We start from the raw sequence: 12,916 nt of genomic DNA, 5'->3' as shown, positions 1-12,916 counted from the left end.
GGGTTTAGTGATTGAATGCCAAGTATAAACGTTTATTTTAAATCTGTTCTAATGAAACACTCAAAAGTGTGCAAAATCATGTTCTTTATTTTCAGTTAAATAAAGTGCAAGCTTTTGGTCATATACCTTCTTCAGGCATGCAGCACCTCGATGAGCGGTGGTCCTTTCACTATTAATCTGTCCTAATGGAAGCAGATATTTTTGTTATATGTTTGTTAGGCCTATTATGGACAGTATTTGTTATTATTTCAAATAAGAGTAAATATGCTGCATTTGCATAAAGCAAGTATTTGTCTACTCCCATGTTGATATGAGTAGTAATATCTGTTTAAGGTAGATTTAGAACAGATACAAAATATGCGATTAATTTGCGATTAATCGCGCGATTAACTATGAACAATCATGCGATTAATCTGATTAAATATTTTAATCGACTGACAGCTCTAACTAGACCACATAATTTATAGATCTAAAAAACATAGAATTTATAGTTCTAGAACACATAGAATTCATAGAACACATAGAATCAAAAACATAGATCTGGAACTGCTCAAATTCACGGCTCCACTTCGAACCAAGGTTTGATTTTTTTTTTTACATTTCTAACTAAAATCTTTGCTTCTGGGAGTCCCAGCAGCAAAATATTTTGAGATGGGGGTCGGCGGTCAAATACATATCATTTTGGGGGTCCTTGACATGAAAACGTTTGAGAACCACTGACAGAAACATGAGTTTTTCTGAAAACTGTTGGGATTTAAAAGACATTTAGAATTGGCCTCAGGTCTTAATGGGTTTAATGTATAGGGAAGGAAGGAAATGTCGATATTTCGACATAACATTTGTGCTGCGTCCCAGTATTTCGACGCAAGTGATGGTGAGTAGCTAACCTGCCGACGCTGGTGAATGCTAACCTCTATGCCTATACCTAACCCAAACCTCAGAAACCCTGATGCTGGTAAGTAGCTAAATTGCAGTCTAAATAATGGGACGTAGAAATAGCGAGATTTCCCCCCTTTTAGAGAGCTTCAAGGCGAACTATAATGATGAGTGAGTGAGTGAGTGAGACACACACACACACACACACACACACACACACACACACACACACACACACACACACACACACACACACACACACACACACACACACACACACACACACACACACACACACACACACACACACACACACAGAACTTTTTGTTACTTCATGCAAATCCTCACCCTGTCACCTTTCTGCTCCGATTATTTGGATTCACCCCATGGAGCACATCACACCCTTTCCAGGAAAGCGCCAAGCTTTTGCTATGTTTGCAAACACTGGTCCCGTCCATCCATACGGATTCAAATGTCCATATGAAACACATGCGATCCATACTGCCATGGCCAGGGTGCACCCACTGTTCTGGACCTGACTATAGGTCCACACAAGTCATTTAAAAATAATATGTGCTGCAGTACTCTTTTGTATAGTGTGCAATATAAATGTTATTTTCTCAAAGAAAGTGTTGCTATAGGGCCATGTACTTTGATTTGATATACTGTAAATCGCCGGAAAAACTATTTGTAGAGTAAAAACACCATTAACTTCTGAGCATGGATTGAGTTGGTTCTCCTATTTGGCATACAGGAGGCCATCCATAAATCTAAGTCTGTTATAGCCTGAAAATACATCTTCAAATACAAATGAAGACTGCAGACAGATCTGGTAAGGTTGCTCACTCCGTAGGTTACACTACTCTTTTTAATCTATTCGAGTATTGGCTATTTTGTACATTTTCTTACTTTGGAAATAACAAAAAAATGTTATAAAATGATGACAATCCTCCTCTTGCCTGTACATCAGTATACGTTATAAAATTATGACAATCCTCCTCTTGCCTGTACATCAGTATACGTTATCTACTGTAACAATTGGTTGTTAAGTCTTATTAGGCCTATTGCTTCCTAAGATAAGATTAGAATTCCAAATATGTCAAAAGACTTGTGAGTCACTGTGTTTTGAAAGCGGGTTTACATTCCACAGTGCATTCCAAACAATGATAAGGCATCTCATGCTTCAAAATACCCCCCAACCCCCCCTGTTTGGACTGATAGTCCCGCTCAAAGTTCACACTGCTGTTGGCTCCTTGGAGATCCTTTGTTGTCATTGTTCACAGGAAATGCCAATGTGCCTCAGCACGTCACCAACCGACCAACACATACAGTGACGTATAATTGATCACACTCAAAATAATACCAGACAGAGAGGAAAGGCACCACGTGGTTACTGTTCTTTAGTTGGAAAGCCAGCAGGCTAATATATCATCTCATTCTTACCATGTATGGTGTACTTTGTATAGGGACAAAGCATGTTGATTAATTGTATACACAGGACCACTGTGGAAACAAGCCCTTCAGGCTTTTTTGTGTTATCCTTTTAGCATCATTGTATAATCGTACCACGGTACTGTTTGCAAACTGTTAATAAAGTATTCAATCAATCAATCAATGTTAAAGAATTACTTGTGTAGGGCTAAATTTCTCCGGTTAAACTACGTCTTTCCAAATGTGTATACATTGACGTTGATGGAAAAAGTACCATTATTATCCGTAGTGTCAGGAAGGTTGTGAATCACAATTAATATAAGAAAGGACAGAATTAATGTTCTACTTTGATGTCATTTTGGTTGTACAATGCAGTAGTGAAACAAGTATCCTTTACGATTATCTCCTATTGTACTGTCTTGTCAAACATCTGACACTGGCTTTGTTCTGTACTGTACCTAAGTAAGTGATGCATCACCTATTGGCCGTGTCAAAAGTTCAACGTTGAGAGAATTTAGATGAAATCTGCTAGAATGCTTGTCATTTAAAAAGGCTTAGTTTCTTATTTGCTTGAAATGGCCAGTCATAGCCAAGAGGACATAAGGTACAGTACACCAACAGAACAAATTAGACCCAGACAGTGCTGATACCGTATGGAATTCATAAAGTTTAAGCCCACAGGGCTACCAGTCCTCTCTATATGGTACATTATGCTGGCGCCACTAAGGTGCATCTCCATGTAATGCACGTCAAATCATAGTACTGACATGCACAATGCCATAACCTTTAAGGTCTAAAGGTCAGGTCGCACACATGGGCACGCGCACGCAGGTCTGCCTAGATCATAGATCTAGATCATGGGCAACTGGCGGCCCGGGGGCCACATGCGGCCCCCACCTTCACTTAATGCGGCCCGCAGGTTAATACCGGAAAACTGATATTACAATTGATTTCAGCTGTTACAATTCCAAACATGACCTGCTTTAATTCTGTCAGTCTAGATATTAGTAGCTTAATGACTAGTATAATAGTATTAAAATGTTTTTTTTTTTATGTCCAATGTATTTGTATTTAGGTTCATAAATTTAACATGAATATATAACTAAATGTGTTTGCAATTAAATCAAAATGTTACATTTCAGGATTCAAATTTAAAAATAACAAAAAATGATTCCAGGATTCCAATTCAAAAGAAGCAAAAATAGCCGATCTACAAGTTCAAAACGCATTGTGCTGCGATGCGTTTTGAGCTTGTAGATCTGCTATTTTTTGCTTTTTTTCTATGAGATACTAGATTGACAAAGTAGGACATAGCAATATGCAATGTGGCCCTCTGGAGTGAAGGTGGAAATATAGTGGCCCTCGCCATCATCAAAGTTGCCCACCCCTGGCCTAGATGACAGCAGACTGCTGGGCAATCACTGACGATATTGAAGACATCAGGGATCTCCATGTGGGCATAAAAGGGACAAGGACAGAATTAATTTGCAACATCATTGTGATGTACGGACAGTTCTGCTGAGCTGGGATGAGGTGTCACGCACTGTGTGTGACTGACGCACGCACGCCTGTGCAGGATCATAATCTGCAGGTTTTTATAGTAAATAAGACCTGCGGTCACAATAAATGTATGATTGTTCAAGTGGAAGTGCTATTTGTTTTGCGTTGATCAACATGCCTCCACGTTTTTCATGTTCTTTCCTGTGCAGGCAAACATCCTGTGTCCTATCTCCACCCAGCATGACTCAGCATTACTGTAATGAAACTGTTACACAATAATGTGGAATAATGTATTTTACACCAGCCAACCAGAGTGCACAGAGGCACCGGAAAAACATTACTGCAGGCAAACCTTTACACAGCAAATGAGCAAAACATCATTGCTTCTTTTGGCCATTTTTACAGGGTTTTATTTGATAGCAGACTTCTCCCTTTTGCCCATTTTGCACAGGACAGTATAGTAGAGGAAAAAATAGGCCAGAAGTTGACCATACCCCTACCCGGGGTAGAACAAAACGCGACATAGTTTTTTCATATCTTTAGGATGTCCCTTTCATGAAATGGATTGTCCCGAGTTTTGCTTTGACTGCAAAAGCCATGAAATTGATCCATGAAGGGACTCACCACATAAGCAAAAAAAACGCCTATCCTGAAAGATGGAGTTCATAGTCAAACCTTTGTCATTTTCTACCTGCAGGTTGTTTTTACCTCATACTTGCACAGATGGTCTACAGGTAGTGTCCTTACATCCCAGAACAATCAGAATGCAAAAATATGGTTCTGTTTTGAATCTGCTGCCTTTTATATAAGGACTTTCTATAGGCGGAAATGACATTCCTAAGGAAAATTCCCCTGTAATCCTTCTATAAGGGGTAGTACAAACTATGACAAAGTTTTTTCATAACTTTTACTTGTCCTCTTCATGAAATGGATGGTCAGTAGTTTTGCTTTTACTGCAAAAGTCATGAAATTGGTCCATGAAGGGACTCACCAGACCACATAGGCAAAAAAACACCTACCCTGAAAGATGGAGTTCCAAGTCAATCCTTTGTAATTTTCTATTGCTGGTTGTTTTTACCTCATACTTGCACAGATGGTCTACAGGTAGCGTCCTTAAATCCCAAAATAATCAGAATGCAAAAAAGTGATTTACCAAGAAAGTGCAGAAATATCCCCACAAGTTAATCATACACCATTTCCACTTACTGGTAGGGAAGGAGCTGGAAACAAGGGCCTACTACAAACTTGATATCCCGGTATCAATAAGCTTTGGGCTTATCAAGCTTGTTATTAAGTATAGCGGCCCATGACATCATGTTTAAATAACTAGACCAGGTCAACCTGGTTGTGCCAGACCCCCTGTCTGTCATCATCATTTATGACATTATGCCTTTTGTAGGCATGTCATCATCATGTCATCATCATATATACCCTTTATATAGAAAATGGACAGACCGACATTTGCTTATGTAGGCCTACCCATTTCATGGGTCTGGCAATCAAGACAAGAGGCGATCAATACATTGTTACAGTACTATTCATAATATATAGCAATTTAACACTTACTGCACACTAATGAATGATTTTCTAAAGATATTAAATGACAATATTTTGTACTTTTGTCAATTCTCATCCTCATAGACAAACTCAGACTCACAACAACTGGCCAATACAAAAAGATACCAGTTCTGTTCAGAATCTCACATCTCACATCTTCCCACAAAATATTATAAAGCGCTCAACAGTGGGCTCGATAAAAGCCCATGGGTCAATAAGCAGGATAAGGTGCTCATTATCAATACAAATTAACGAACTCCATTCAGATTGTCAATAGGGAATACACCAACAACCAGAAGAAACCAGAAGAATATGTCATAATATGCTTGTATTGTGAATCAGGAGTTTTTCTATATAGACCTACTGTATGTGTGCCATTCTTACTGCATGCCAAATAATCAAACAGCAGCTTTTTCTCATTTTAATTTATTTCGTTTATTTCTTTTTCAATATTTTCATATCAACAACTAATTTGAGTGTGAGGGGGACTGACCAATTTGCAAAGCTGGTCAATGGATACAAAGCTGTGATCTCCCAAATTCTGACATAATTTTGTCAGGAGATTTCGTGACGTAATCGGCTGTGTATCTATTGGTCAATGGCTGGTCAATGGATTAATTGAATTCCGTCTTACTATTTATGTTATAGTAATAAATATGGTATGATGGTATATATTATTATAATATAAACGGTAAGAAGGAATTCAGTTCCCAGTGGATTACAACCAAGGGCCACTACAATGCTCTACAGTCAAGGCTGGTATAAAAGGATTGTGTCATTTCTTGTTTATTTTAGTTTACAGGCAATGTACTGTAAATACAGGAGCAATATTATGTACAACACAATCCCACAGAGAGACATTGAGGCACGTACTACTTTGACTGCAACAATCCTTATCATAGCAGTAGAGTTGGGTGAGGTCTCTTACTGCTTGGTGCAGGCTATTTTTTGAACAGGACAGGCTTTGGTGATGTATCCTTTAGCATCCAACCCTTCCCAGAATCCCAACTGGATTCCACAGAAGGGGTTTGGGGACATGATTGTGGCACCATATACTGTACCAGTTTGGTACATTGCCTGTTGAGCATTCAAAAATATCCTCAGTGGGAGGCAGATGTGAGACTGGCATGTCTGTCGTTGTCGATGCAAGAATACAACGGGGCTCATCAAGACTAGAACACACCAGGCCTTTTGCCTTCTTTTTTAGGCCATAGAGAGTGAGGGCATATTGTCTTGAACATCCTGAAGCCTCTGGTAGACTATCTGTCAAGCCAAAGGTTCTCAGACCCTGACCTAATTCATATGTACTGTACTATGGATATACTTGTGTTGCTCGTCTACTATGTCAGTCAACAACTCCTTGGAATAGCTGCCATTTTCATGCATGCTGGTCATGGGATAGACAACGATACATCCCAATGTCTGATATTACAAATACATTGGGAGTGGCTTTGTGTGAGAGTCTTCTAGCATGGCACGCATTGACTGGATGCAATGCAACGAGCAGCCTGTTCAGAATAAGCAATAATACAGCTTTCAACAAGCTGCCAGCTTGTTTTTTTTTTTTCATTCATGAACTTCAGGATCTGAGAATCTTTGGCTTACTGCATGCCAAATAATCAAACATTGGTCAGTCTCCCTTACACTGCTCAAAATAGTTGTTGATTGAAAAAGAAATAAATGAAAATGAGAAAAGGCTGCTGATTATTTGGCATCAAGAATGGCGCACAAAGTGTAGTGTATTCTACTGAATATAGGCTTACATACATACTGTACTGCATTTAAGTCTGAATACCATAGACTGCTTATAGAACAATATGTTTGCTGCTTTTGAGGTGAAGAGAATTAGGCCTTGGGATGTAGGGACACTACCTGTAAACCATCTGTGCAATATGAGATAAAACAACCAGCAGGTAGAAAATGACGAAGGATTGACTTGGAACTCCATCTTTCAGGGTAGGCTTTTTTATGGTGAGTACCTTTATGGATCAATGTCATGACTTCTGCAGTAAAAGTAAAACTACTGACCATCCATTTCATGAAGAGGACAAGTAAAAACACTGTCAGGGTTTGTACAACCCCTTATAGAAGATTATCTCCAGGATCACAGGGGATTCTTCCTTAGGAATGTCATTTCCGCCTATAGAAAGTCCTTATATTAAAGGCTGCAGATTCAAAACAGAACCATATTTTTGCATTCTGATTGTTCTGGGATGTAAGGACACTACCTGTAGACCATCTGTGCAAGTATGAGGTAAAAGCAACCTGCAGGTAGAAAATGACAAAGGATTGAATTGGAACCCCATCTTTCAGGGTAGGCGTTTTTTGCCTATGTGGTGAGTCCCTTCATGGATCAATTTCATGACTTTTGCAGTAAAAGTAAAACTCGGGACAGTGCATTTCATGGAGGGGACATCCTAAAGATATGAAAGAACTATGTCGCGTTTTGTTCTACCCCTTATAGAAGATTATCACCAGACTTACAGGGGAACATTCCTTAGAAATGTAATTTCCGCCTATAGAAAGTCCTTATATAAAAGGCTGCAGATTCAAAACAGAACCATATTTTGGCATTCTGATTGTTCTGGGATGTAAGGACACTACCTGTAGACCATCTGTGCAAGTATGAGGTAAAAACAACCTGCAGGTAGAAAATGACAAAGGATTGAATTGGAACCCCATCTTTCAGGGTAGGCGTTTTTTGCCTATGTGGTGAGTCCCTTCATGGATCAATTTCATGACTTTTGCAGTAAAAGTAAAACTCGGGACAGTGCATTTCATGGAGGGGACATCCTAAAGATATGAAAGAACTATGTCGCGTTTTGTTCTACCCCTTATAGAAGATTATCACCAGACTTACAGGGGAACATTCCTTAGAAATGTAATTTCCGCCTATAGAAAGTCCTTATATAAAAGGCTGCAGATTCAAAACAGAACCATATTTTGGCATTCTGATTGTTCTGGGATGTAAGGACACTACCTGTAGACCATCTGTGCAAGTATGAGGTAAAAACAACCTGCAGGTAGAAAATGACAAAGGATTGACTTGGAACTCCATCTTTCAGGATAGGCGTTTTTTTGCCTATGTGATGAGTCCCTTCATGGATCAATTTCATGACTTTTGCAGTCAAAGTGAAACTTGGGACAATCCATTTCATGAAGGGGACATCCTAAAGATATGAAAAAACTATGTCGCGTTTTGTTCTACCCCGGGTAGGGGTACCTCAAAAACTAAGGCTCTTTTTTAGGGTTTTTTCCTCCTCTAGTAGGTATGCGTCGAGGCTAGTCTTTTCCTCACTTACATTTGATCTTCAAATACGATTTTGTATGGAGAGGAATGCCTAAACCCATTAGCCGTTAAGTATTAAATGCATGTAAGTTCTTAGAAACCAACTAAATCAAACAATAGGGCTCCACACAAGTTTCCTGTTCTAACTGTGGTTTAGAAGCAAGTTCCTCACAAAACTGGCATCGATCATAACATATCCAAGGTAAGCTCTTGGATGCAGAAATGTTTAGACATCTTACACTTCAGCATTCCCATGCATGCTGCCATTCAAACTGTCAGAATGTTAATTCCACTAAGATGGATTAGTACTCCATGTAATGGTCACTGACTCGAGTCTGAACAGCGAAGGACCCACAAAGACCAAACAGAAACGATCAGGCAACAAAATCAAAGTTCACAAGGTTTAATGCATGGGTCAGAAACCAGGACATCAGTAGCAAAAAGCAAACTAAGCCGGCAGGGATCAGGCAGAGAACCAGGCTATAGAGAATGAGGCAGGAGTTCAGACGGGCAGGTTCAAGAATCAGTTATTAAGTGATGGAAGGTTTAGTGTAACGCAAAAGACAATCCGGCATGGAAGAAGTGGAGATGGACTAGCATCATGGGATGTCGCACCAAATTCCGGGCCCTGGGTACAAGGATTCACTGCGGGCCCCCATGAATGTTCTTCATAGGGGTCCATTTACACTAGGAACGCATTATTACGCAATATTTTGTGCTTTAACTATTGAAAAATAGCAGATATCAAGCTCACAGCGTGAGTGCCGTGCTGCGAGCTTGTAGATCTGCTATTTTTGTAAAATTGTGAATATTTGTGCAAGCTTTCTTTGAATATTTCAAATCCTTCTGAGGTTTTTGAAAAACCTATGTTTCTATGTCAGTGGTGCTCACACATTTTCATGTGAAGGACCCCAAAATGATTTATTTGGCCACAGACCCCCATCTCAAAATATTTAGTTCCAGGGACCCCCCAGAAAAAAAATGTGAGTTACAAATGTTCGCTTAAAAAATACATATATTCAAAGATTAGCACACATTTTCACAACTTTTCAAAAATAGCTAAAGTATAATATAATTAAGGCCCCTCCACCTTGGGCCCTAATAACTCAGTCCCACTCCCACAGTGGGTTATTATAAGTTATGTTGTGTTGTCAAACACCTACCAAGTCATCCTCCATAAACTGATTTCATATAGGTTATCACTCTGTTGCTCCATAACTTGTGCTTACAGTACACGGCAACATTTTATCATCCTCCGCAACACATGGTCTCATTCACCGCAACATTGTATCATCCTCCGCAACACATGGACATGGTCTCATACACAGCAACATTTTATCTCCTCAACACATGGTCTCATACACCGCAACATTGTATCATCCTCCGCAACACATGGTCTCATACACCGCAACTTTTTATCATCATCCGCAACACATGGTCACACAGTGGCAGGATGCACTTTAAAAACTTGAACCTTTTTGTTTAAGGTGGTCATTTTGCTGTTTTTATTTAATGTGGGGAGCAATGGGGCAAAAATGCAATAATGTCCAAAATACTTCACAGTGAAGACCCACAGCAAATAAAACTTAAAGAAAAACCACGCTCAAACAGTTGAGAATATAATATGGCCTAAAGATATCCCAAAAGACAGGTGAGGGAGAAGACAGCCAGTTCCTTTCAAGTCTTCATGTCCCTGCTAGATTCCCTGACCTGTAGCCATCCTCTTACATAACTGGATACACAGACTCTTGCAAGCGGTAACCGGTAGAGTCGCCGGAAAGAAACTCGCCGAGATTTGAATTCTTGTATTTGTTTTACTGAGAATAAGCTTAGAAATTACTTTAGGATTACGCATATCTTTCTGAGGTTAAGATTAGAAATAGGGTTAGGTTTTTGCACCGTTTTACTAAGGTTAAGGTTAGGAATAAGGTTAGGTTTAACCGTTTATGCATAGTTTATAGGTATATATATTAAGGATCTCAATGGAAAATAACAAATAAGCCTTGCCTTACCCGAGTTTCCTTTTAGTTGACATTGTATCAGTGAACTGTACTGTCATGAAACTGTACCGGTACCTTTTCCTATCCAAAACGTCTAATAAATACCTCAATCAATCAAAAGGCAGCCCAGGTGAGCCTCACATATATACAGTAAAGGGTAGGACACAGGTGAGTTCTAATTGGAGGGGTGTGTCCTCAAATCAAGGTCATAAACCAATTATCTACTTTTTGCAACCGTATTATTATTATACAAAGAACATTTACAAAAAAACTAAATCTGAATAGCCTAAACAAGAGAGACACAATCCTAACAGAGTGTAACACAGCACTCAAGCACAAGAAGAAAAGACAAGTACCCATCAATGGACATAAACCTGGAAAAAAGGCCCTCATGATTATGCAACTATAGGGTTTTACAGCATAATAAATGTAAGAAGGCTAAACTAGGCACCTATAGGAATTAGGAAAATATGCAACTTATAATGTATGGATGTAATATAAATAATCAGAAATATGATGACCGGCCTTGTTAAAATGAGCAATAACAGGGTATGCAGTATCGTTAAGGAGCTGCCTGGCTGTACACTTTGGCCGGAACTATCAAACCGGAAACAGTTTTAACCAGAAATAATTCCCCTGCGCTCAAGGACATACTTTTAGGGCCTACCTAATAAACCCCTTGATGCGGCATAGTTTTGCTTTTGAAAATTTCATTTGGTATATGGACCTTTTTTGTCCAACTTGTAGCGATTGGCAAGACTACACTAGGCTACTTGAGCATTTTAACAGGGATTAGGGAAACAAACGGGGGGAACCAAAACAAATCGACGCCGCTTCTTCTGCTCGTGGTTTCCACCTAGACCGGATCAAACTGCCTATAGTAAACGAATACCAGGCTTTCCCCCGAGAAAGCCTGGTGACACGAGGTTACTATTCCCCTAGTACTTTGCACCTCATTCATGACCTCAGGTTCAAACCTTCTGGAAATGACAAGACAAGATGAAAGCGAGACTAATTGCTGAAAACTCGTAAAGTTGTAAGTGAGCTTGATGCCTGCAGCTGAGCATGCCTAGAAACTCAAAAGACAAGAATTTCAGCAACCCACTGAAGAAGAATGTAAAATATGTTTCCTGTGACATTACTGTGAGAGCATGAGAGATGACTCACTTTATATGTCTATTCATTCACAGTTACAGGTTGCCCACTTGCCCCACCTGTAACATGATGATAGCATCTCAAAATAAATCATGGCCTTCAAGAGGATTAAAGGTTTGTTTATGTTTTTATTTTTTTGCTTTTTACCCATTTTTGAACGGTGCTAAGTGTTCCTACATCTGGCTTTGTCTGCATGTATGTACTGTATGTACTGTATGTATGTGTGTGTGTGTGTGTGTGTATGTATGTATGCACTATACTGTATGTATTAATGATCTCGGGACTTCACAATGGGAAAGGAGGCTAAACCTGTGATTAACTCAAACTACAATGACTGTCTACCTAACTCCAATTTCCTTAGCTTGTGATGAACTCAAAACTACAATGACTTGCTGCCTCATTTAACTGTGGTCAAAGGATGTGAACTGAGTAATCCAATCAAAAGCTATCAGCTTTTGATTATCCCATGACTTATGTATGTACCGGTATGTATGTATGTATGTACCGGTATGTATGTATGTATGTACCGGTATGTATGTATGTATGTATGTATGTATGTATGTATGTCTGTCTGTCTCACACTTGGCACATTGGCCAAGCTTCGCGGGACGCTTAATGAAATTAAACTCATAAAAGGCACCGCTCACTTCACACAGAGTGTGATTTTTCTCCACAATTCAGTCGTTATGCCGCGTGTTTACTAAACGCAAACGCGTTTTGCCAAGACCAGATGATGCAGCATATAGCCCGTATTTACAGTATACCGGTATGTTTGATTGAGATTTTAGGCTACGGTAGAATTGTGTAGGCTTAGGCTACATATAGCCTATTTGAACTTTGCAAGATTGCCTACCCATTAGCCTACAATATTACACCCAGAGATAACACTCATAACACTACAGTATAATTGTGTAACATAATACATCTTTTAAAACTATACCAATACAACTATTATAATTTATAATAAAAGGATAAAGATGAAGGGAAAAGAGGCCCCACACAAATGTCTGTGTTGTCACTGCTGTTGTATCCCACTGACTCACCTGCCAGTGAGGAGCCCCCACCGGGAGGACGTAGGGCCTTTGTGCTGCTACTTCTCCCGGCCAAG

The sequence above is a fragment of the Nannobrachium achirus genome (assembly GCF_963921795.1).
Source record: "Nannobrachium achirus genome assembly, chromosome: 23".
NCBI classification, from domain to species: Eukaryota; Metazoa; Chordata; class Actinopteri; order Myctophiformes; family Myctophidae; genus Nannobrachium; species Nannobrachium achirus.
Note: the sequence above shows the minus strand (reverse complement) of the source record.